Here is a 25,650-nt window from a genome sequence, read left to right as displayed (position 1 = left end):
ATCTACTGTACATTCTGCAGAAGAGGATGCAAATGACGGAATACCAATATCAGAAAGACCCCTAAACGAATTTTCAATTCAAATTATTTTTATACAGACAACAGGAGGGCCTCCCATGAGAGTCGAAACAATATTTAAAAGCAAACAAAGACGTACATTTAGACGTCCAGAATTTAATGAATCCATTATAACAGTTATATTCAAAAATTTCATCCCTCCAAACAAGTTACTGGCTATCAAAACAACTGACGAAATCTTTCGAATTGTCCAATCGACATATTCAAAATATTTTGCACATAATAAAATATTCAAGTTGATTCGATGCATGGAACAGTTAGACGATATCACGAACGATGACGATCAAGAGAAAATTATACGCGACTACCACATTTCAAACAACCATAGAGGTATTCAAGAAACACTTTATCATTTAAAGAGAAACTATTATTTCCCATTTATGAAATCCAAAATAACACAGACAATAAATAATTGCGACACTTGTCACATACTTAAATACGACAGAAGACCACACAAAACTAAATTCGAAAACCCAGAAATTCCCTCAAAGCCTCTAGATATTATCCACATAGATATATACACCATAAATAAACGAAATATTTTGACAATAATTGACAAATTTTCAAAGTACGCAACAGCATATACCATACCCTCAAGACACAGTATAAACGTTTTGAGAAGTATTAGACATTATTTGAGCATACACGGTTTACCAAACAAAATTGTATGTGATCAGGGCGCTGAATTTACAGCAAATATTTTTCAAGATTTTTGTAAACAATACTCTATCGAACTGCATATTACCTCTTTCCAACAAAGTTCAAGTAATGCCCCAGTGGAGAGATTGCACTCCACAATGACAGAAATATATAGAATAGTACAGCAAAAATATAAAAAGGCAAACGTAGACGCCAACCATGACGACATCCTCTCAGAAATTCTAACAACATATAACAATTCCATACATTCCGCCACCAAATTAACCCCTTTCGAACTATTCTATGGCCGTACTTACAAATTCAATAGAAACATAGAATACACCTCACAACACGACTATTTAGAAAAGCTTAAATCATTCCAGACAGAATTGTATGGTTTAATAAAAGACAAATTAAAGAAAGATACTGCAAAGAGGATTACTAAACTAAACGCAAATAGGGAAGATGCAGAAAATTTAGAAGAAAACATGGAAATTTACAGAAAAGAGTGTAGGCGAAGTAAGCTCACTCCACGATTTAGTAAACATAAAATCAAAACCAATAAAAAATTGACTGTGATTACCACAGACAATAAGAAAATCCATAAATCTAAAATAAAACGGAAAAGGAAATCTTAACAAATTGTATTTGCCATTTTCAGACACATATATTTTATTTTCGGACTATCCTTCTCAGCATGTGCAGAAACGGAAATTATAGATTACACATCCACTTATCTTATTCAAATTTACGGAAAGCCAGCCAAAATTAAAGAAGGTACCCACAGAATAATCCATTTCATAGACATGACACAATATGACGCGTTCTTGTCTCACATTCAACAGACTATAAAAATCTTACCCAATAATAATACTATGGTACCCTTGTTAAAACACGAATTGGAACTCACCACTGATCTAATTGAATCAATAAAACCTATTGTTCCAAACACAAGAAAAACTAGATCAATAGATGTGTTGGGTAAACTTTGGAAATATGTAGCCGGTACTCCCGACCGAGAAGACTTTGAAATTGTGACACAAAATCTGAACTCACTCAACAACAATAACAATCAACAAACAGTTATCAATAGCAAACTGAACACTCAAATCAATAAATTAATAGAAATCACTAACACCATAACTAATCACATTAAAAATAATGATGATATTCGTATAGAAGTTATGTTAAACTTACAAACTAAAATCAGATTAATTAAAGAAGAAAATGTTAATATAAAATATGCCCTACAATATGCCAAATTAAATGTATTAAACTCGATGTTACTAAATAAACAAGAACTTAGGGTAGCTCTCGACAGAATAAAATCCGATAATATACCATATCACTCAATAGAAGAAGTTTTAGAACTATCAGAAATATCCGTATTATATAACGATTTAAACTTATTGTACATAATAAAAATTCCAATAACAACAAACACAATTTATGAAAGTATATTAATTAAACCAGTAAAAAGAGATAACAAAATTGTAAACATTGAATTTAATGAAATAATTAAGCACAAAGACTAATACTATGGCATTAAAAACAAGACTAAAATCGGATATTCTATAAATATATATGAGAAAAACCTGTTACTAGATATAAGTAATTCATCATGTATTCCAAAAATTCTAAATAGTCTAGACTCCTCTTGCGACATAACTACAGCTTATCACATACCTGAAATTGAATTAATTACTCCTGGACTCATCCTCCTTAACGGATTCTCCGACAAAATAATTATAAATCGAGAACAGAAAAACTTGAACGGCACTTTTCTAATAAAATTTAACAATGAAACTATCTACATAAGAGACCAGAAATTTTCAAACTTCGAAACAACATATCTACAAACAAAACCTGCAATATATCAACCAACTCCATGCGAGAAACAAAATATAAAAATTGTATCACTGAAAGCATTAGAAGAATTGCATTTAAATAATACTAAGCAAATTAAAACTTTAAAAATAACAACTAACATTATAGGTGTATCAACAATTACATTTATTCTCGTTGCAATTGTCCTGCTAAGCTTTTTCTGGTTTTCGCACAAAAGAAAAGTCACCATAAAAATTCAAGAAATTACTAAACAAATACCTGAGTCTAATACCAACCGATCACTTTGGTAAACGCCTCAGTCTAGGAGGGGAGGAGTTACATAAACACCTGTACATACATGTACATTGTTTAACAAAACATTCTTATGTAACCATATAAATAAATATAAACACACACACAAACATACATTCATACATATATACTTCTCACAGTTCATTAAATTAGAACAATAACCTCTTACTTACATTTCACCAAAAAGCTGACCAATACAATAATATAAACATACAAAGATACATTCAACTTTACTTCCTACAGTCAACCAAAATAGAACGACAACCTCATGCCCATATTTCACCACCAATCTAGACTAAAAAGCATAATTTGTAAAATAGCATTTATGATGATATTGCACTATTGTAACTTTGTTTTATACTTGCTTTATAAATAATAATTGTAACAAAATCATTCTGAAAGGTGACATCGTAAAATAAAGTCAAAAATCGGTAAAACCAAAAACCCATCTTTTATTCTTGGAAGAAGGAAACCATAACTGGTTCATAACTCGTTTGTTAAGCAAACTTTGACACACAATCCATGCAATTTATATGATGATATCGAGTTCCGTTTCGAAGATAGATGCAGAAGCATCCAAGTCTCACGAAATATAAGGGTCAGCTTTGTCAAATCAATCACATGTCCATATGAGAGCAAATATATCGTGACCTATAGAATCTACAGTCTCGTTTCTTACGTCGTTTGTTAAGCAAACTTTGACACACAATCCATGCAATTTATATGATGATGTCGAGTTCCGTTTCGAAGATAGATGCAGAAGCATCCAAGTCTCACGAAATACAAGGGTCAGCTTTGTCAAATCAATCACATGTCCATATGAGAGCAAATATATCGTCACCTATAGAATCTACAGTCTCGTTTCTTACGACGTTTGTTAAGCAAACTTTGACACACAATCCATGCAATTTATATGATGATGTCGAGTTCCGTATCGAAATTAGGTACAGAAGCATCCAAGTCTCACGAAATACAAGGGTCAGCTTTGTCAAATCAATCACATGAGAGCAAAATATCGTCACCTATAGAATCTGCAGTCTCGTTTCTTACGACGTTTGTTAAGCAAACTTTGACACACAATCCATGCAATTTATACTACTTCGTATGCGGAAGAGGAATAATATTCAAATAACAATATTTAATACCCAGCAAAAAGTTTGCATCCACGGAAGCAGTTAAATCACTGGTGCAAGTGTCACGAAGTACTTCTTTTTCTATGAATTCCTCAGTGAATTTTACAAGGGAGCGCGCAGAAAGGAAGCACGCCATTTTGCTTCCGCAGCACGCAGTTAGGAAGCACTATATTTTGCTTCCGCAGCACGCAGCTAGGAAGCACTTCATTTTTAAAATTTTTACCACTTTTACGAGTTTTGCGTTCCCGTACACAAAATTTGTATGAAAATCGTTTACGACTTTTACCACTTTGTAAAGTACGGGAACAGGCCATTAATAAGACATTTTAGTTTTATTCTTATAGGCCGTTTATATATAACAAGGTTAACCCAGTGGGTCTGGGGTTCAAATGTCATTTCCATTGTATATACTTCAAACAAATCCTCATAAAGAAGGTTAACCCTGCAAAAAACTATAATATAAACGCCGTATTACTTTAATTTCATTTGTTGAATGAAAATTGAATTTTTTATCGTTTATACATAAAAGTGCTTGTTGGATGTAATCCAAATGTGAGGAAAAGGATTGCCTTTTTCATTAGTCCACTGGAAGCGCATCCATGCATGTAATGAAATCCTCACTCCAACTTGCACCACTTCCATTTTTTTTTGCTGGGTATGGTGAACACTGAACAATTTTATTTATTAATACCCAAGGTGCTCTTGAAACAATTTTAAATGGAAGGTGCTTACACCTCGGAAGTTTTTGCAGATTCTGAAACTACAATGTTTATTGATTAGAAAAATCAAAAAAACAAAAAAAAAATCGCCGGAGCGCTTTTTAAATAAATCGCGATTTCAGTTGACATTAGAGAATTTTCATGGCTACAACATATTCTTTAGTCCTATTTTGATAGGACTCGCGGTTTCTAAGCAAAATCGTGAAAACCTAAACAGCCCCTAAAAATGTCAACTTTAATCGCGATTTTTTTAGTTTTTTGATTTTTCTCATCTATGAACATTGTAGTTTCAGAATCCGCAAAAACTTCCAATGTGTAAGCACCTTCCATTTAAAATTGTTTCAAGAGCACCGTGTACCTATTTGAATTGACATTTAATTTCTTTCAAGTACTGTTCGTACACGTTTTGTTCGAATCTCAAAAAAAGACCTCTACACTTCAACAGCGGCCTACATTTTAAATTTCAGTCCATGTTTTATTAGAACGGTATGGATATTTTGAAAATTTTATCCACATTTTCCAACCGAATTTTGGAATTTGTGATGTAGAAAAGCGATTGATTCCCCGGTCTGGCAACATCAAATTTTCAAAATACGCCTCAGTAATGTTGGCGACATTTTTAGAGTATTTCAGCCATGTAAAACTTATCTACAAGTGGTGTCGTAAGGCACGCCGTTCGGACTCGGCGATAAACAGTAGGTCCCATATAATTGAGCTAATATGAAACGGGATGCACTACTCATTGATATGAGAGAAGTCTCCCTTGTCCCGCCTGGGATGTTTGTGGAAAATTATTACATTATTTAGAAACCGAATACGTGTTAACATAGAAACAATAGTACATTATTCAGTAAACTTTTTAGAATCCAGAACCTTACCTCATATGTTACAGTTTTAGCTCTACTTGTTCACCCAATGCCAACGGTATTACATGTAGAAACCTTTCATACATTTAAAGTTGGATTTTAATAAACATTCTGATCCAATCTCAGCAGTGGTCGTCACAACAAATTTCATTTATCGATTCACTCAATACCAGTGCTTCAATATTTAGTATTACTTAATACTTCTAGTACTCCCAATACCAAATTTATTGCAATTTTGTACTTTTCACACAATAATTATATAATCCCATCTTCATTGCTACACTAACGTCAAATTTAATACCATTTAATATATTTCGTATTTTTCAATAAGTCAGCCAGCCCTCTGCCTGATTTCAGTATTTGTATGCATCTCAAAAAATCCTTATCTAAACACCAACCCTCATACAACAATTCGAAATTCCACCTTTATCCCTTCAAGCAACACCAAACTGGTCCAAATTCAGTACTTATAATATGTATGAGTTAAAAAAACTACTGCCTTTTATCCAAAACTAAATCCCAACCGCAATTTAGTATTTTTGTATACATAAGTACGTATACGTAATACCGAATTTCACAATTTCAGCTCAACTAATTTACACAATAACAATTTGAACCAAATTCTGTGCCATTTTGTAATTTTCGTACACTTATTGTACGTATATCCACAACCACATCCATATCTCAACCCTACACATCAAGAGGGTCTATAATACCAAATTTCCGAATTCCATCCCTATTCATAATACCATTAATACTTTTCGTATGAAAGTACGAATTTCAATAACTATCTCCAACAGTAATTCCAAATTTCAGGATTCCACCTATCTGTCCACTCAAAACTAAATTGTACCAAATTTTGTACCATTTAGCACTTTCGTAACCACAAATACGAACTTCCAAAACTATCTCAGCCCTACACTCCAACAGTAATCTAAATTTCAGGATTCCAGCTCTCTCCGTTCACTCAAATCCAAATTGAACCAAATATAGTACCATTTAGTAATTTTCGTACCCATAAGTACGAATTTCCAAAACTTCCTTAACCCTACACTCCAACAATAACCTTAACTCGAAATTTCAGGATTTCTGCTCTATTCGTTTACTCAAATTCAAATTGAACCAAATTTAGTACCATTTAGTACATTCCGTACCCATAAGTACGAATTTCCAAAACTACCTCAATCCTACACTCCATAAGTAATTCTAATTATAAATTTCAGAATTCCAGCTCTATCTGTTCACCCAAATCCAAAATGTGTCAAACTTAGCACAGTTTAGTACTTTCCGTACCCATAAGTACGAATTTCCGAAACTACCTCAATCCTACACTCCAAAAGTAATCTTAATTCCAAATTTCAGGATTCAAGTTCTATCGGTCCACCTAAATTTAAATTGTACCAAATTTAATACCATTTAATACTTTCCGTACGCATAAGTAACAATTTCCAAGACTAACTCAATCCTACAGTCCAACAGTAATCTTAATTCCAAATTTCAGGATTCCAGCTCTATTCGTTCACCCAAATCTAAAATATACCAAAGTCAGTACCATTTAGTACTTTCCGTACCAATTTCCAAAACTACCTCAATCTTACACCCCATAAGTAACCGTAATTATAAATTTCAGGATTCCAACTCTGTATGTTCACCCAAATCCAAATTGTATCAAATTTAGTACATTTAGTACTTTCCGTACCCATAAGTATGAATTTCCAAAACTATTTCAATCCTTCACTCCATCAGTAACCTTAATTCCCGAATTCAGATTTACAGCCCTATCCGTGCACCCAAATCCAAATTGAGTACCATTTAGTACTTTTCATACCCCCTAAGTACGAATTACCAAATTTTGCTCAATCCTACACCCCAATAGATATCTTAATTCAAAATTTCAGGATTTCAGCTCTGTCCGTAAACCTAAATTTAAATTGTACTTTCGGTACCCATAGGTACGAATTTCCAACACTAACTCAATCCAACAGTAATCTTAATTCCAAATTTCAGGATTCCAGCTCTATCCGTTCACCCAAATCTAAATTGTACCAAATTTAGTACCATGTAGTACTTTCCGTACCCTTAAGTATGAATTTCCACAACTACATCAGTCCTTCACTCCTTCAGTAATCTTAATTCCAAATTTCAGGTTTCCAGGTCTATCCAAATCCAAATTTTACCAAATTTAGTACCATTTTGTACTTTCCGTACCCATAAGAATGAATTTCCAAAACTACCTCAATCCTACACTCCAAAAGTAAATAAATTTAAAATTTCAAGGTTCCAGCTCTATCCGTTCACCCAAATCCAATTTGTACCAAATTTAGTACCGTTCAGTACTTTTCGTACCCATAAACTACGAATTTCCAAAACTACCTCAGTCCTTCAATCCTTCAGGAATCTTAATTCCAAGTTTCAGTTTTCCAGGTGTATCCAAATCCACATTTTACCAAATTTAGTACCATTAAGTACTTTTCGTACACATAAGTATGAATTTCCAAAACTACCCCCATATTTCACTTCGACTGTAATATAAATTCCAAATTTCAGGTTTTCAGCTCTATCCGATCACCCAAATCCAAATTGTACCAAATTTATTTTTATTTATTTATACCATGGATACCATATTTTGTACGAAATAAGTACGAAATTGCTGGGTTCCATCTATATTCGTTCAACCAAATTTAGTACCATTTAGCACTTTTCGTAAACATAAGTACTAAAACTACCCCTTATACCAATCGTACACTTACACATTATCTTAATTCGAAATTTCAGATTTCCAGCTCTATACTTTCACCCAAATCCAAATTGTACTAAATTTAGTACAATTTAGTACTTTTCGTACACATGAGTACGAATTTCTCAAACCATTTCCTTTTCTAAACACCACTTCCCAACCTTCATTTCCATACCAAATTCCAAGTTTCTAGCTAAACCCGTTCAAAATATACAATTGGTACTAAATTTAGTACTTTCCGTACACTTAGAGGTCGAATTTCCCAAAACCCTTTGGTACATCTTTCTAACTCTCCATCAGTTACCCTCATTCCAAATTTCAGAATTCTAGCTCTTCCCGTTTGCCTAATACAAAGGGTACCATATTTAGTACCTTTTAGTACTTTTCGTACCCTTCTAGGTCGAATTTCCAAAATCCCAGCCTTATCTCACCCCTACACACCGACAGCAACCCACAGTCAAAATTTCAGCTTTCTAGCTTCAGCGGTTTCGTCTGGGCGATGATATACATGTCACTCACTCACTCACTCACTCACTCAGTCATCACTAAGCTCTTTTATATATATAGATTAATGTTAATTATTTTATGTTGTTTTTTTGGTTTATTTATGTCTGTTTTGTTTTTATTGGTATGAGAAACACAACAAACGCGAATGGTAAAATAAAAAGGACACGCAAAAATCTTAAATTTCACGTTAACGTGTGTGGACACTAACGAAACTTGAAAAGAAACTTTACCGAAATTGGTTTCAAGAAACCTTGCTAGTCTGACCATCGACTATGAGACCAGTTCACCACTTTTACCATTTTTTGCCACTGTTACCATTTTTTAAAGTAAAGAAACAGACCACAAATGTTTGTATGTATCATGGTACAATCATTACAATGTAGGTCACAGCAAACATATGATTACAATTTTTTCTTGAGGTCCGCCTATTGTGTCAAAACAGTTTTGACAATGGTTGACAAACGACAAAATATATGTATTGAATTCAAATATTTATTGAATTTATTGCTCTGTTCCAGAACCTGCAAGAAGCTACTATTTTTTACTACGATAACATTTTTTCCTTTATGTTATCGGAAAAAATAGTAAAATTTAGTATAGCCTGTTCCCGTACTTTATAAAGTGGTAAAAGTCGTAAAAGTTGTAAAAGTCGTAAACGATTTTCATATAAATTTTGTGTACGGGAACTCAAAATGTGTAAAAGTGGTAAAAATTGTAAAAACTTTTTAGTTCTGGAACAGAGCTTAGATTCTTGCAGTTCTGGAACAGAGCATATGTAAACAGATTTGGTTGTTTTTGTATAAAACTTGACAATTCACAAACTAAATTCAATACGTGCTTTAATATCCGCTTGGTGGGAAAAATACATTTGTCGTGTGTTTTATATCCGAGCTATGCCAAACGTAAAGAAACCCGGAGGTTGGAAAAATGTTTTGGACGAATCCAGTGTCACAATTTCAGATGTCTTGGAAGAAGAATATGCTGCTTTATTAGGAGCATCTGACGAAAAGGTATGCATGTATGTATTATGTATTAATTTTGAAGTTATAAGCAAACTGGCTTCAGAGTTGTTTTTTAAAAATTTTATGAACCTGCCCAACCTTCTAATAATTGAGCCATGGGGACAGGTACTTTATGGTTTTGGTGTGCGAGGAATAATTGCTCTGTCTGGTTACCCTAAAATTGCTGGAAGTCGTCTGTTAACACAAAAAACCAGCAAAAGAGAGCGATTCGAGAGAGACATTTTGACAGTTCTTTCACTGAGAGCTTGCAAATTCTTGCTGGACAAATTTCTTCTAGCAGCAACTGGCAAAGCAGTTCTTCTTCTTCTTCCTGAAAACAATCAATCAACTGTTTCTAATTTGTGGTTGATGTATGTTTGTGAAAATTAAAAACAATTTTTTTGTGGAAATAACATAGTCTAATTTTATTGTTTTATGGAGAACAAATTTGTGGAAAAATACTTGTGACAATTTCTTTTCTATTTTTGCTTCTTTATTGGCGGACAAATTGTTCTGTTTTTGATTGCTTGCTGGTTTTTGCTGGTAAGTGTCTGTTTACTTCTTACAATTTTCTAGCAAAATAGAATAAAAACCCCTTACTCTCTGAGAAAGTTCCTGCTGGACAATTCTTGCTGGGAAAGTAACCAGACAGACTTAATATTTCTACCTAATTCTGACTTTCTAACTTATCAAAACCAAAATTCCGATAATTCTACCTGTATGGAAGGATGTTGCCTTCACAGTAGGCAATTCATAATTTGGATAAACATAAAAAAGCAAAACGTAATTCTTATTGTGGTGTTGTAGCATTTCTTTTTGTAAGATGATGTTGATACTGAAAACAAACTGTTCTTCGATGCTTTCTTGACATTGCTAAAATTTGAAAATGAACCGCCTATTTTTACAATACAAATGACACGATTTTTAATAATAAAAAACTCCTCCATAAACTACAGCCCTATAGCAACCCTTTTGAAAAATGTAAAGATTTTAGATATTCGATGAGAGCGTTTTGTTTAGGCATTACTAACTTCTTGCATAAGTATTTATGACATTTATAGTCCTAATAAATTGAAGGTAAATATTTGGTTTGTTCCAGAACTGCAAGAATCTACTAATTTTTACTATTTTTTCCGATAACATAAAGGAAAAAATGTTATCGTAGTAAAAAATAGTAGCTTCTTCCAGGTTCTGGAACAGAGCAATTCATTTATATTTACTTGTATTTCATTTTTATATATTCCACAAAAATTAAAGTTAATATTTTTAATACCTTATTAACCAAACAAATGTAAGTGTACCCTACCAACACTTTTTTTGCTAAAGGTACATTATGATGTACTCTACGTGGTTCTTTAATGTACGCGCTGATGTACGCAACCTTTTCGGTTGGGTACGTGGTTGTTACATTACGATGGAGGTTGCGTACCAAAAATGTGTGTATGACGAACTTTTCGAATATCGTTGGGTACACGTACATAAACACTAAAATGGATTTTTAATGTTTGTGTACGTGTACATAAACTTTATAATTTGTTTAGTGTTTGTGTACATGTACGGTACCTCATTATAAGGTACTGTTTGTTTCCGAACACTGATTTTTAATGAACTTTAATTTAATTTCTATAAGCATTATCGTCTTAGTATTGTCTTTGAACGATCAAACGAGGAAATGAGTGTGAAGAAGAATCAGATATTTGACACAAACATTATTTGCGTGTCTAAACTGCAAGGAAATTTTAAAAGAAATTGAGAAGAAAATTTGCCATTCCAGTTTGATCGTTTAAACACGGACAAATGCAATGAGATTTGTACTGGACGGCTCACCGTCCAGAGACTACGCCTACGGGCTTTAAAACAAAATGGCGTTATGTTGGGCTATCGCTTGACATGTGCGTTTTCGAAAATTAACCTATATAATTAGTGATTACGCCTACGGGCTTCAAAATAAAATAAATTTAATACTTACTGCTTGTTGTGGCGATATAGCGGCCAATAAACCCTAAAGGAGTATTCACTCCTATTCAGGTTGACAACGTTTAAATACAAAAAAAAAAAATGTTTTTGTTTTTATTCTTCGAACTTGACCTGCCTGCAAACAAAAGACGTGTCTTTCCAAAGTAAGCGTCCTATCTTTATTTTTGTGTATGCTAGAGTGATTACCACAGGAAGATGGACGTCGCTACGGTCGGAAATCGACTCACAATTTTATCCTGGCCAAGAATATAAAGTCAACAAAAAAGTCTACATACACCCTATAAATCTCGGGTTTTAAGGGCAAGGAAGCATTTTTATGAAAATCCAAGTACATAGTTCTTTCTCATATCCCTAATTAACAATATTACATACAACAAAAATATATTCCATAACGGTAAATTCTATAAAAATTAAAAAATTAATAGGGAAAAAGTGTACATATGTACATCCAATGAAATATTAAGATTACCGTAAAATTTATGGAATAAGCAATACAAATTTTACATTTTATTGCTTTATCGAATGTCTCTGGTTGTCTATGATATATTTTAGACAAATTAGGAATATATTTGTACTTTAATTGACGTTATTTAAGGTCAGACTTCGTGTAAAAATCAACTTTTTGTTAAATTTTTCAGGATTAAGGCGTTCTTTATACTCCAAAGGAAACACCCACAATTAGTTTTTATACCTTATAACGGTGTTCCACTTTTAATAGCGCACTTAAAAGAAATATTCCATATTTCAGCAAGACAAAACATTTGCAACTCACTGCGCTGCTATATAAATAATAGCTGGTTTACATTACGAAATCGAGTCGATTTCAAACTGTCAATTCCTTTGCTCAAACGTCAAATGAAATCGAATTGATTTCATTTGAGTTTTCATTTGACGTATACGCAAAGGAATTGACAGTTTGAAATCGACTCGATTTCGTAATGCAAACCAGCTTTAAGCCTCAAATTATGATATTTTGCATTATTTTTGGGTCAAATCCAGATTTTTATTAGTTAAGGGTCTCTTTAAGATTGAATACACCAATTTATAAAGTTAGGCAAGTTACATAATGAATAGGAACATAATATTTTAATTTAAATTTTATTTGACACTTGTCACGTTTGGATAAGGCCTAGGAAATCGTATAACGGGTGAATATAATCTAGTATAACCCCTCAAAATACCTTATAGTTGAATACGAAGTCCACTCAAAATAAAAGAAATGCATTTTTTCACGTTTTTGTGTGATTTAGTCTGCTGAAGTCCATATAACGAGGGCCTGTTGTAAATAACTGCCCCATACCGGGCCCATTTATGGAGGTTCCTTAAAACGACAGAAATGACAAATGTTGTGTTTGTATCGGAATTAACCTTAGAAAAAACATTACGATAATATAATAACATTTGGACGATATACAGACTGGAATTGTGTCAGTCTATTTCAGTAGAACGATCTAGTTCACTACGCAGTTCCAATCATCCACATCGTATGTACATATTGTCCAACTCTAATACAGACACCATCTCACTATTACCAACTTAATTATTTGTTGCATTTTGCCTGGTGGGGCATTAGTCGCCAGTAAGTTTGAGAATATGACAAGAGGGGCTTCCATATATAGTCCAAGTGTTTTTATATAATCGTAATATTTTTCTATGGTTAATTCCGATACAGAACTAACATTTTTCACTTTTGTCGTTTTAAGGAACCTCCATAAATGGGCCCGATATGGGGCAGTTATTCACATCAGGCCCTCGTTATATGGACTTCAGCAGACTAAATCACACAAAAACGTGAAAAATGCATTTCTTTTATTTTGAGTGGACTTCGTATTCAACTATAAGATATTTTGAGGAATAATACTAGATTATATTCCCCCGTTATTCGATTTCCTAGGCATTTTCCAAACGTGTCAAGAGCCAAATAAAAATTAAATTAAAATATTATGTTCCTATTCATTATGTAACTTTTCTAACTTTATAAATTGGTGTATTCAGTCTTAAAGAGACCCTTAACTAATAAAAATCTGGATGCGACCCAAAATTAATGTAAAAAATCATAATTTGAGCCTTATTTATATAGCAGCGGAGTGAGTTGCAATTGTTTTGTCTTGCTGAAATATGGGATATTTCTTTTAAGTGCGCTATTAAAAGTGAAACACCGTTATAAGGTACAAAAACGAATTGTGGCTGTTTCCTTTGGAGTATGAAGAACAAAAGTCGATTTTAACAAATATTATAGCGCTAAAACTAAATTGTATGTGTCTGTTGCAAATGTTTTGTCCGATACTGTACTTTATAGGGTCCCAAATAATTACTTCAATGCGTTACAAACGGAAGACCATAATTAATATACATATACTCAATACTATGTCCTTGGTCACACTAGATGGTTTCGTTGAAACAATTTCATGAAATCCAGGTTTCCTAGGTCAATTTCCATACTAGAGTAAAATCATGAAGCTGCTGTGGTGAGGAACTCGATTTAAGAATCCCTAAAAGTTTCAATGAAACCACTCTAGTGTGACCTTCGACTATGGTAGAGGGAATATTTTACTAAAAACAAGTTTTTAAATTTAGCATTGTTTTTTGGCATTTTAATATTTGTTTTAGCATTATTTTAATGCTGATTTACCTACAAAACTTTTAGATCTGTAGTGCGATTCTCTAACACATTTGTGATAGCCACATATATTGGCTATTATTCCATTTTTACGTATTTTCTATTTCTGCGGCATAATTTTGATAATTTTGCATTTCTTCAAAGAAAATAAAATGTAAACAAATGTCCGTCCACTATACAGTGTTGGTTAACGTAATTTTTTTTTTTGTCATTAAATTAAAATACGTTCCATGACCCATACGAACAGTAGTACGTTTACACATGCGTATATTAGTATGTTTATATTTAGCCCTATTTACATGTGACTTTGATTAACAAAACTATTTTTTTTTTTAATTGGTATCATGCTAATAGAGGTCGAAGCAAATGTCAAACGTAATGTGATGGTAAATTAATTGTTTTAAAACATAAACAAATTTCCGACAGCTTGATGGAGTTTAAGTTAATGTTGTATCATGTAACTACTTATGGCCTAAAGGCTTTGTTACGATGAAAGAATTAAATTTCTTAATGCTGTGATCTTTACGTAGCCTGTCGAATATATCTTCGTCCAAAAATGGAATGTGTTAAATCTTTAACAACATTTGTGCCATTAACAAAACCAAACATCAAAATTCATTCACAATAACGCATTTCTGTGAATTGCTTATATACTTTTTATGTGTGATTTTATTCACAATAGTGCATTTTGACAACTAGCGTGTGGTACCTGTATTATCACGCCATGGTCTGCACCATTACAATTTGATAGCAGGTTTACATTGGACATTTGGTTTTTGGTTGGTTTGATTTTGATTGGTTGGTTGATGATAGATCTATACTCAATATAGCCCAGCTCATAATATTAATAGTAAAGATAGTATTAGCAACATGTTTACACTCTGTTTAACTTTTGAAAATCATATCCATGTGTGAATATAAAGTCATAATAATATTCTGCGGAGTTGTAAATATTTAGAACAAATATTTCAATTCTAAATTATGAAAAAAAAGGTAATCGAAAGTGAAACTTATTTATTTCTTTTGATTTATTACCTATAAAGTTAAACGACAGTTCGACTTTGGGCTTCGTCAAATCACTTAAAAATTAGACTTATATATCCCTAGTCAAAAATTAGGTTCCACCAGAGTCGCAATTTGATCGATGATGACAGTATATTCTAAATTCAAAATGTCACCCTGTACGTACACCACGTTTGATCAGCCATTTCCTTCAATCAGTGAACAAGACAAGTCGCAGTAAATTTTCTATCACTATCTCTGAGATTAAGTTGAGGTTAATTTTTGAAACTAAGAGCGACATTAACTTTTTAAAATATTATATACTATCACATTGTGAACGTGGTGCACGAAGAAATTATTTAATAAAGACGATAAAATCGTCATAATTTTCATTATAATTAATTACCAAACATCATCCTGGGTAAGCAATGCTCCTACAATATTCCATGTCATATTTCATGTAAGGTAATTATTATTTTTTTTATATTTCTCGTTAAGAATATTGTGGTTTCAATCTTATGAACATTATAGTAGGATTGACCACAATATTCCATAAGGTAAACGTAACATCACCATTGAAATTAAATTTGTGGTCCAAAATACGATGTATAGATGGTGATACCAAAATGCCACATGAGACATCTAGTTATCAATACAATTACCAACCACATTACTTTGAGGGAGCTTTCTTATAAAAAAAATCACACATCTTGAACAAGAACCGAACAAAACCAGAAGGAAAAGTTACCAATCTATCATAAAATTTGATACCACAATATGCCGCCAGGGTACAAAGATGAAATGAGTGAGTACAGAAAAGCACGACAACAATATTTATTGTTATAATTATAACACATAAGTTTCCCCCAAAAACGTATTGAAACACAAAGAAAAAGTCATTTATTAAATATACAAAAAAAACTTAAAATTTTTATCTCCAAACCTGCAAGGGAAAGTATCTATTTTACGTAATCAATCATTCCTAGACACGTGGTCTAGTTTTCTTTCACATAACCTTTCAATTTATACTAAAATTAACTTGCAAAGATATTTGGAAATTCAATTAACTAACTAGAGCATATTTTTAGGCTCAAACGTTTTATTTTTATAAATGGTGTTATATTTACACCAAAAAGATAATCACTGTAATTCATATGTAAAAAAAAAACCTAAATTCTATAGATAATTTGTAAATAAATATAAAAAAATATTGATAGTTTTATAGTTCAATAAGGAAATAGATAAATAACAATAATGAATTGGGTATATAAATAACATAATAACTACAGAAATAACTAAGGTTATAATAATATAAATCGAACTATAAAAATATGAATATGATATTATATTTTTTCTGTTTAAACCTAAATTAGAATGTCACTAAAAAAAAATGTGAAATACATGAAACTATATAAATAATTATACATTATACATAAGAAATTGATTATACAATATAAAATATTATCAAAAAAATATATATAAACATTATACTTGATATAATAGTTAGTATTAAATTTGTAATGGATTGCATATAAAATATTTAAAAATGATTAAATATAGAAATTCATATATAAAGTCCTGAAAATTAAATTTAATGTTTAAAAAATGATTGAGTAAATTCCTAAAATGGTCTGAATAGGCATCATATAGTTGATTTACATTTATGGGGTATTTCTTATTGATAATTTTGGCGCCAGAAATACCAAGGATGGCTGTGAAGTCATAAGGGGCGGGTAGCCAAATGAGGTAAAATCATCTCAACCTCATCAGATGGAAATCTGTCGTGTAGACATTTTGATCAAAAAAGGCAAGAAGGTTTGTATTTAGATGACATATGTTTTCCATCTTTACTATTGTTTTCTTTTTATTCACAAATTTAAAAATCCGTTAGAGAATTTCATTCAGGTACAAAAAAATGTTATATGTACAGTCGATGCAGAAACAGAACCTACCCATTCCGGCGAGCTAAGCCGCAGCCAGACCATCTAGTACCTCATCTGCACGAATGACTATTACATATATGGCGCCCAACTTCCGAGCCACCCAAAAGTTTAGATTTTTTCCATATCCCAAACTCTGCATTGACTATATTTTGTAGGTCGGTATCCCAGCAGGATTTTTAAGATCCATACTATGTCGTACCGATATACAGATATAGAAAAATGTAGATTTACCAATTGAATTAGTGATACTACAATGGGAATGGAATCATATTTCATGGCTATATAGCTAAGTATATATTAGTTACTTTTCTGGCGTAGTTCCCACGAACTTCAAAAGGTACAGACCACCCAATTGTTTTGCTATTTTCAATATTTTAATCTAAGTACTGCCTTCTAAGAAAATTCCAGCTATTCCAATAAAAAAAAACAACAGGATTTTGTTCAAAATAATACATACACTGTTTATCTGTTTATTTAAAAAAAGACAAAAATAAATATATTTAAACAATTTTATTTTCTTGTTATTTATTTTTCTAATATTAATTAGAAAAGCCTAATATGATAGAAAATGTTTGAAAATTGTATACAGATTTCCATAAAACAAAATTAATTGAATAAAATTAATCACTATATGATGACCTAAATTCAGTCCAGAAATATATACAAAATTATTGAAAATATAAATATTAAAAATACAATTATTATTGAATTAACATTTTTATAAAAAAATCAAAGTAAAGAACACAAAACATTATCCAAAAGAAAATCATCAAATACAAAAACATATGTATACAAAATTATAAAAAAACATAAAAATTATACTAATATTACTAAATATTTACCTGAAAAGAAACAGAAATAAAAAGAAATCAAGTATTAATATTCTATGTCAATATTTGCATATACAATTTAAATTTATAAAGATATTTAAAACAAAATTTTCTATCTAATCATACAACTAAATATTCAATTGGATATATAAAACACAATTAAATTTCCATAATATATTGCTAATTCAATGCACAATAATTAATCGGTTAATAATTCTGAATTCAACTCCTTTTTTGTACTCAGATTTATCTTGAACACATTTTCCTGACACTTTCTACAATGCCTAACAAGAATACGAATGCAATACCTACAAGATCATCAAGTAGAATTGCGGGAAAAACCAATCCTTCTGGAAACAGTTTAGATCAACCTACAGCTAGTACATCTCATACTGCAATTTTGAATAACTTTTTCCATCAACCAGGTTCTATTCCTACACATAGCAATACGCTACCCATATCTACTAATAATCAGCCCACATATAGTAGTAGTTTACCTAATCAACCAATAAATACCAACAACAACATGAATATTTCACAATCTTCTGCACAAGATGCAAACTCAACTATTGTTGGTACAGGTATACCACCACTCATGTCAATTAGGACATCGGTACCAACAGGTCCACAAAATTCTTCCTCACCAGCATCTACCACATCAGCACCTAGACCTTCTATTAGCAGCCTTACAGCAAACAATGCTACACTCCCAACTCTGCATGAGAACAACATTCTTGAAATACCAATTAACAGTAATAATGGCCCAAGTCTAAGAGAATTTATCAGTGCATCTGTGAGAATAGCACAGTCAGAAGCAATGCAAAACATGGAAAATAGGCTAGCACTTATGATTCCACAAGCAGTGATAAATTCTTTAGATTCGTTAAATCTTACACAAGATCCCCCAAGAAATAGTTCAGTACCTCAGATACCAATTCCTCAACAACCAAACCATAACTTCCATCAGCAACAACAACGCCAACAACAACAACATCAGCATAACATACCTAACTATGTAGGAGTATCACAGGGTCAAGAAATCAACCAAAATTTAGCCTATAGTTTTAAACCCATGACACCTTTGCAAATGCAAAAATGGGGTTTAAAATTTGACGGTTCTTCAAAGGCGATCAGCGTTGAAGAATTCGTTTTTCGCGCAGAATCCTTACGATTGGATTATAATTGTCCTTTGGACATATTTGTAAAGGGTTTCCATCATTTGCTCTCAGGCAGAGCATATGATTGGCTTTGGCAGTTTCGACAGCAAAATCCACTGTGAGAATGGGGGTATTTAAAATATCATTTTACAAAGAAATTCAGGAATTTCGAAAGCGATTTTGAAATTCAAAGAAAAATAATGGATCGTCGGCAACTTTCGTCAGAATCAGCTGATATTTTCATATCAGAAATTGTAAAATTAAAGAATCAAATGCGCATTCCCATCCCTGAATTTGAGATTGTCAGGATTATCAAAGATAATCTTAAGGAGGGCTTAGTGCAATTAATATATGCCAAAAATAATGAGACAATCGATGACCTTATCGAAGAGTGCCGACGTGCAGAAGTCACTATTTCAAAACGCATGTCCTACCGTCAACAACAACCATATGTTAGAAGGCTACATGAATTGGAATTCAATAATCAGGATGAACAATATCCAGATATTGAAGCAATCCAGAAAACAAACATTCCAAACAAACAAATGATCTGTTGGAATTGTAAACAACTTGGGCATTCATTCATAGAGTGCGATTTAGAACAGCGTAACATATTTTGTTACAAATGTGGGTTCAGTGGTGTGACGTCACCTAAATGCCCAAATTGCGTGGGAAACCCACAGAAGAACATGGGCAGAACTGGGACCTCATGTTCTCAGAAAGAACCAGCCCAGTAAATTCAACCATAACCAATATTGATTCAACCAAACATAACAACCAATTAGAACATGAAACACATATACTTCTTCCAAAACTAATACACAACCTAGCAAACCCAACAAGAAAACTAAAACCGATTATTCCTTACGAGGAAAGGTTAGAGAAATATAATAAAATCAGGGATGTCATTTTCAAAGATTTCGAACCTAAAATCACAAAAAAGGTAGCCAAAGCCAGAAATGGCTATTTAAAAAGAAAATGGGAAAGAAAAGAGATAGCTTCTGCATGCATAGAAGTCGGTAACGACATCCGGCCATATTTGAATGTAAAGTTGAATGGGTTTGATTTCTCTGGCTTGATGGATAGTGGAGCATCAGTCAGCTGTTTAGGTAGAAACTGTATTGAGAATACAGAAAAGATGAATGTGCCTATTTTAAACTTCAAATCATGCATCAAAACCGCCGATGGGAAACAACAACAAATAATCGGTAAAATCAGGACTAGTGTACAGTGTGGAGACAAGGAAAAAGAAATGACCTTTTACCTAGTTCCAACCTTAAACCAGTGCCTCATATTAGGCTACGATTTTTGGAAAGAGTTTGATATTAATATTTCGTTTAAAATCAATGAAACCAAAGATTCTGAGAAACAGGCTTTTGAGATAGAAGAGGATACTAAAATGCACACTTTGTCGTACGAAGACAATGTTAAACTAGAAAACGCCAAGCTAACTTTTCGATGTTACACCAAATACGGCCTTGGGAAAACCCATCTTGAAAGCCATGTCATAGACATAGGAAATGCCACTGCAAAAAAGATGAGGTACTATCCCGTGAGCCCAGCCGTACAGAAGCTCATGTATGATGAACTAGATCGGATGTTAGATCTAGATGTCATCGAAGTAGCCAAAAACGCTGAGTGGAATAACAGAGTTACGTTAGTTATAAAGCCTAACAAGAATCGTCTATGTCTCGATGCGCGGGAATTGAATAAAGTCACGCGCAAAGACGCATACCCACTCCCGAACATAGATGGATTGCTTGCTAGGCTAGGTGACACCCACTTTATATCCGCAATAGATCTAAAGGACGCATTCTGGCAAATTCCTCTGGAGGAATCAAGTCGCCCGTTGACAGCATTCACAGTTCAAGGAAGGCCACATTACCAATTCAAAGTAATGCCCTTCGGACTGTGCAATGCTGCTCAACGGATGTGTCAACTTATGGACAAGGTGATTCCTCCAGAGTTGAAAGACCGAGTTTTTGTGTACCTGGACGATCTATTGGTGGTTTCTCAGAGCCTTGATGTCCACGTCGAGATGTTAAAAATTGTTGGCAACCGTTTAACAGAAGCTGGCTTAACCATTAATATGGAAAAGTCCAAATTCTGTTATAAAGAGTTGAGGTACCTCGGCTATATTGTTGGAGCAGGTAAGCTCAAACCTGACCCAAGTAAAATTGAAGCGATCATTAATATCAAACCTCCAAAAACGCAAAAAGATGTGCGAAAGTTTCTAGGTACAGTCGGATGGTATCGTAGATTCATCCACGACTACTCCACACTAACAGCGGCATTAACCGATTCTCTTAAGAAAACTCCTAAATTTCAAATGACTAAAGAAGCCTTAGAATCGTTCGAAAAGCTTAAACTTTGCCTTGTTTCTAGTCCCGTTCTTTCTAGCCCAGACTTTTCTAAACCATTTAATGTGCAATGTGATGCATCAAATGTCGGCGTTAGGGCTGTTCTTTTTCAGAAAGATAATGATGACATGGAACATCCCATAGAGTATTTTTCAAAGAAATTGAACAGTGCCCAACGAAATTATTCGACTACAGAAAAGGAATGTCTTGCCGTTATACTGGCTATAGAACGTTTCAGGCAATATATCGAGTTGATGGACTTCACAGTCATCACCGATCATTCCAGTCTACAATGGCTGATGAGCCAAAAGGACCTGAATGGACGACTAGCAAGGTGGAGCTTAAAACTCCAAGGTTATAGATTTTCTATTGAGCACCGTAAAGGCGTTAAAAATGTAGTACCTGACATGTTGTCTCGTCTCAATATGGACGAAATAGACATGGATTCTACTACATATATAAATTTTGATTCCGAAGAATTTAAAGGCGAAACATATTTAAATTTAGTAGATACAATTGAACAAAATAAGGATCGGCTACCAGACCTTAAAGTTTCTGATGGCATAGTTTATAAAAGGGTTAAATTTAATAATGATAATGTCGAGAATGAAGAAGAATGCTGGAGAATTTGGCTTCCAGAAAAACTGACAGAAGAAATAATTAAAAAATCACATGAGAAAGACACTTGTCATAGTGGCATGGGAAAGACACTACATAATATACGGCAATACTTTTATTGGCCGTCTATGGCCACCAATATAAAAGAGTACATACAAAACTGCGATGTATGTAAAGAAATTAAACATCCCAAACAAGTATTGAGGCCGCCAATGGGAAATGAGGTTGTAACTCAACGACCCTTCCAAAAGATTAACATTGACTTTTTGGGACCATATCCCAGAACAAAGTCAGGTAAATCCTATATCTTTATTGTTTTAGATCATAAAACAAAATTCGTTTTATTAAAAGCAATGACGAAGGCTACCACAGTTCATGTGAACAAATTTCTAATTGAGGAAGTCTTCTATAAGTTTGGCGTGCCGGAATATATACATTCTGACAATGGAAATCAGTTTACGTCAGAAGCATTTAAGGAAATGTTAAAATTATTTGGCATAAAACATATTAGGTCTGCCATACACGCACCGCAATCTAATGCGAGTGAGCGTGTAAACCAAAACATTCTCAGCAGCATAAGAAGCTACCTAAATGAAGACCAAACTAAATGGGACGAAAAATTACCCAAAATTGAATGTGCATTACGGTCAACTCTTCACACATCAACAGGCACATCGCCATATTTTGCCCTTACTGGCTACAACATGATTACACATGCCGATGCATATAAAATCCTCAAAAAACTCAATGCTTTGGAAGACGGTACAATGGACATTTTACCTGTATCGGATAGAATGCAGATTTTGCACCATAAAATAAACAAGAAGATTCACGAAGCATATGAGAGGAATGTGAAATCATATAACAAGAGAAGTCGTGTAATAACATTCCAACCTGGCCAAGAGGTTTTCAGAAAGAATTTCGTGCAAAGTAACTTTGCAAAAGGCATAAATGCGAAATTGTGCAAACCTTGGCTGAAGTGCAGAATACGAAAAGCACTTGGAAATTGTTACTACGAGATAGAAACACTAAAGGGTAAACTAATTGGCACCATTCATGCCCAACATTTGAAACAATAAGCGACCTCAATTATCTAATCTACAAATCTTCGCATAGTATATACACTTATAGTATTTCTCACCGATATAAATCCACTGGTACATATCATTGTTGAATTTAGTCCACGTTGTTGTTGATTTCCTGCCAAGAAAACTCCATTTTGTCATTCAATCCGTTTTTAGACAACCGTCTGCATTCAGTTTGTTAACATTCCATCTAAAAAAAAATAAAGAAAACTTTAATAACAAACCAAAACGATAATTGACCTGAAAACAAACAAAAAAACATATTAGTGTCACCAAAAATTCAAAATGCAAAAATTACTTATCTTTCTGCCACACAAGACGATTTAAAACAACAACAACGTAATTCACACTCACTGACCATTTTATCCTTCTGCGTTGTATTGACGATGATTTTAACGCCACACAAATTTTTGCCATACACCCACACAAGAGAGTCATAAAAGGGGCACACATTTCATAATACCTAAAATAAAAATACATATTCAGAAAATGTTCTAATGAAGCTAGTCAATTGGAAAAATGCTGACCTGTTGATTCATGTATAAAATTTGAACAATATCCTCACGAAATTTCTTCCCTCATCTTGAATATTGTTCATAATGCTTAACACGGTGACTTGTAACATTGGTAGTGGCACAGATGGCATGCAAATTTCCTTATGTCATTACAGATTTTTCGATTGAAGTATGTCCATAAGCATAACACAATTATATGAAATGCAATAACACCATGAAAATGGTAACCAAAGCACCAAAGACAAATCCCAATGTGATAGTCAGGTAGAATTACAATCTCCCTCACGATGGTATTTCATTATCTTATTTGTTTTTACGACTCCACGCAATGTGTACAAGATCGTATACTTGGGTCTCCATACATTTTAGTTAATGTGTTCATACATCCTTGCCCATTACGCACAGGTAACAAAACCTAGTGTTCTTGTAGAGAATAACCCATGCAATATGTACCTGAAAAGACAACAATTCAATATATTAGGGTCACCAAAATAATTCGAATTGGATTATACTCTCCTGATGGTTTAAACGATGCATATGCAGCCACCTCAAAAAGACAACAAATGCATCTTGTGTGTATGTGTGTGCGCAAAAAAAAACGCATCAATGAAATGTTGTCTTTTTCCAAGAATCCAATGTCTGGTCAGAGCAAACCGTATCCTTTTTGCATGATGCATGTTGATGGCAAATAACTTGCAATCTTTCCTTCCTTTATGTTGGTATCCCATTGTAGCCATGAACACAAAACACCTACATGCAATAAACTCAACGTTAGAAACAATTTGTAGTTGAATATGCGAAATACTTACCAGCAAACAATATTGCCATGAATCCCAATTCATTTACACTTCACGGGTTTCGTGAAATGCAATTGGCTTTGTGATAGCCACATATATTGGCTATTATTCCATTTTTACGTATTTTCTATTTCTGCGGCATAATTTTGATAATTTTGCATTTCTTCAAAGAAAATAAAATGTAAACAAATGTCCGTCCACTATACAGTGTTGGTTAACGTAATTTTTTTTGTTGTCATTAAATTAAAATACGTTCCATGACCCATACGAACAGTAGTACGTTTACACATGCGTATATTAGTATGTTTATATTTAGCCCTATTTACATGTGACTTTGATTAACAAAACTATTTTTTTTTTTAATTGGTATCATGCTAATAGAGGTCGAAGCAAATGTCAAACGTAATGTGATGGTAAATTAATTGTTTTAAAACATAAACAAATTTCCGACAGCTTGATGGAGTTTAAGTTAATGTTGTATCATGTAACTACTTATGGCCTAAAGGCTTTGTTACGACGAAAGAATTAAATTTCTTAATGCTGTGATCTTTACGTAGCCTGTCGAATATATCTTCGTCCAAAAATGGAATGTGTTAAATCTTTAACAACATTTGTGCCATTAACAAAACCAAACATCAAAATTCATTCACAATAACGCATTTCTGTGAATTGCTTATATACTTTTTATGTGTGATTTTATTCACAATAGTGCATTTTGACAACTAGCGTGTGGTACCTGTATTATCACGCCATGGTCTGCACCATTACAATTTGATAGCAGGTTTACATTGGACATTTGGTTTTTGGTTGGTTTGATTTTGATTGGTTGGTTGATGATAGATCTATACTCAATATAGCCCAGCTCATAATATTAATAGTAAAGATAGTATTAGCAACATGTTTACACTCTGTTTAACTTTTGAAAATC

The 25,650-nt window shown here is 33.0% G+C and overlaps 1 long non-coding RNA gene across 1 annotated transcript; it reads right to left on the bottom strand.

Moving 5' to 3' along the window:
* Nucleotides 1–17,795: 17,795 nt before the first annotated feature.
* On the bottom strand, nt 17,796–24,934 carry LOC141396467 (uncharacterized). The gene is made up of 4 exons (XR_012411168.1): nt 24,735–24,934; nt 23,938–24,675; nt 23,467–23,873; nt 17,796–18,202 (listed from the first exon to the last, which is right to left on the bottom strand). It is a non-coding gene; the product is annotated as an uncharacterized lncRNA (long non-coding RNA).
* Nucleotides 24,935–25,650: the final 716 nt, after the last annotated feature.

The sequence above is a fragment of the Musca autumnalis genome, unplaced genomic scaffold (assembly GCF_047663935.1).
Source record: "Musca autumnalis isolate F117 unplaced genomic scaffold, ASM4766393v1 scaffold_3, whole genome shotgun sequence".
Lineage (NCBI taxonomy): Eukaryota > Metazoa > Arthropoda > Insecta > Diptera > Muscidae > Musca > Musca autumnalis.
Note: the sequence above shows the minus strand (reverse complement) of the source record. Positions and strands in the feature narration are given on the sequence as shown.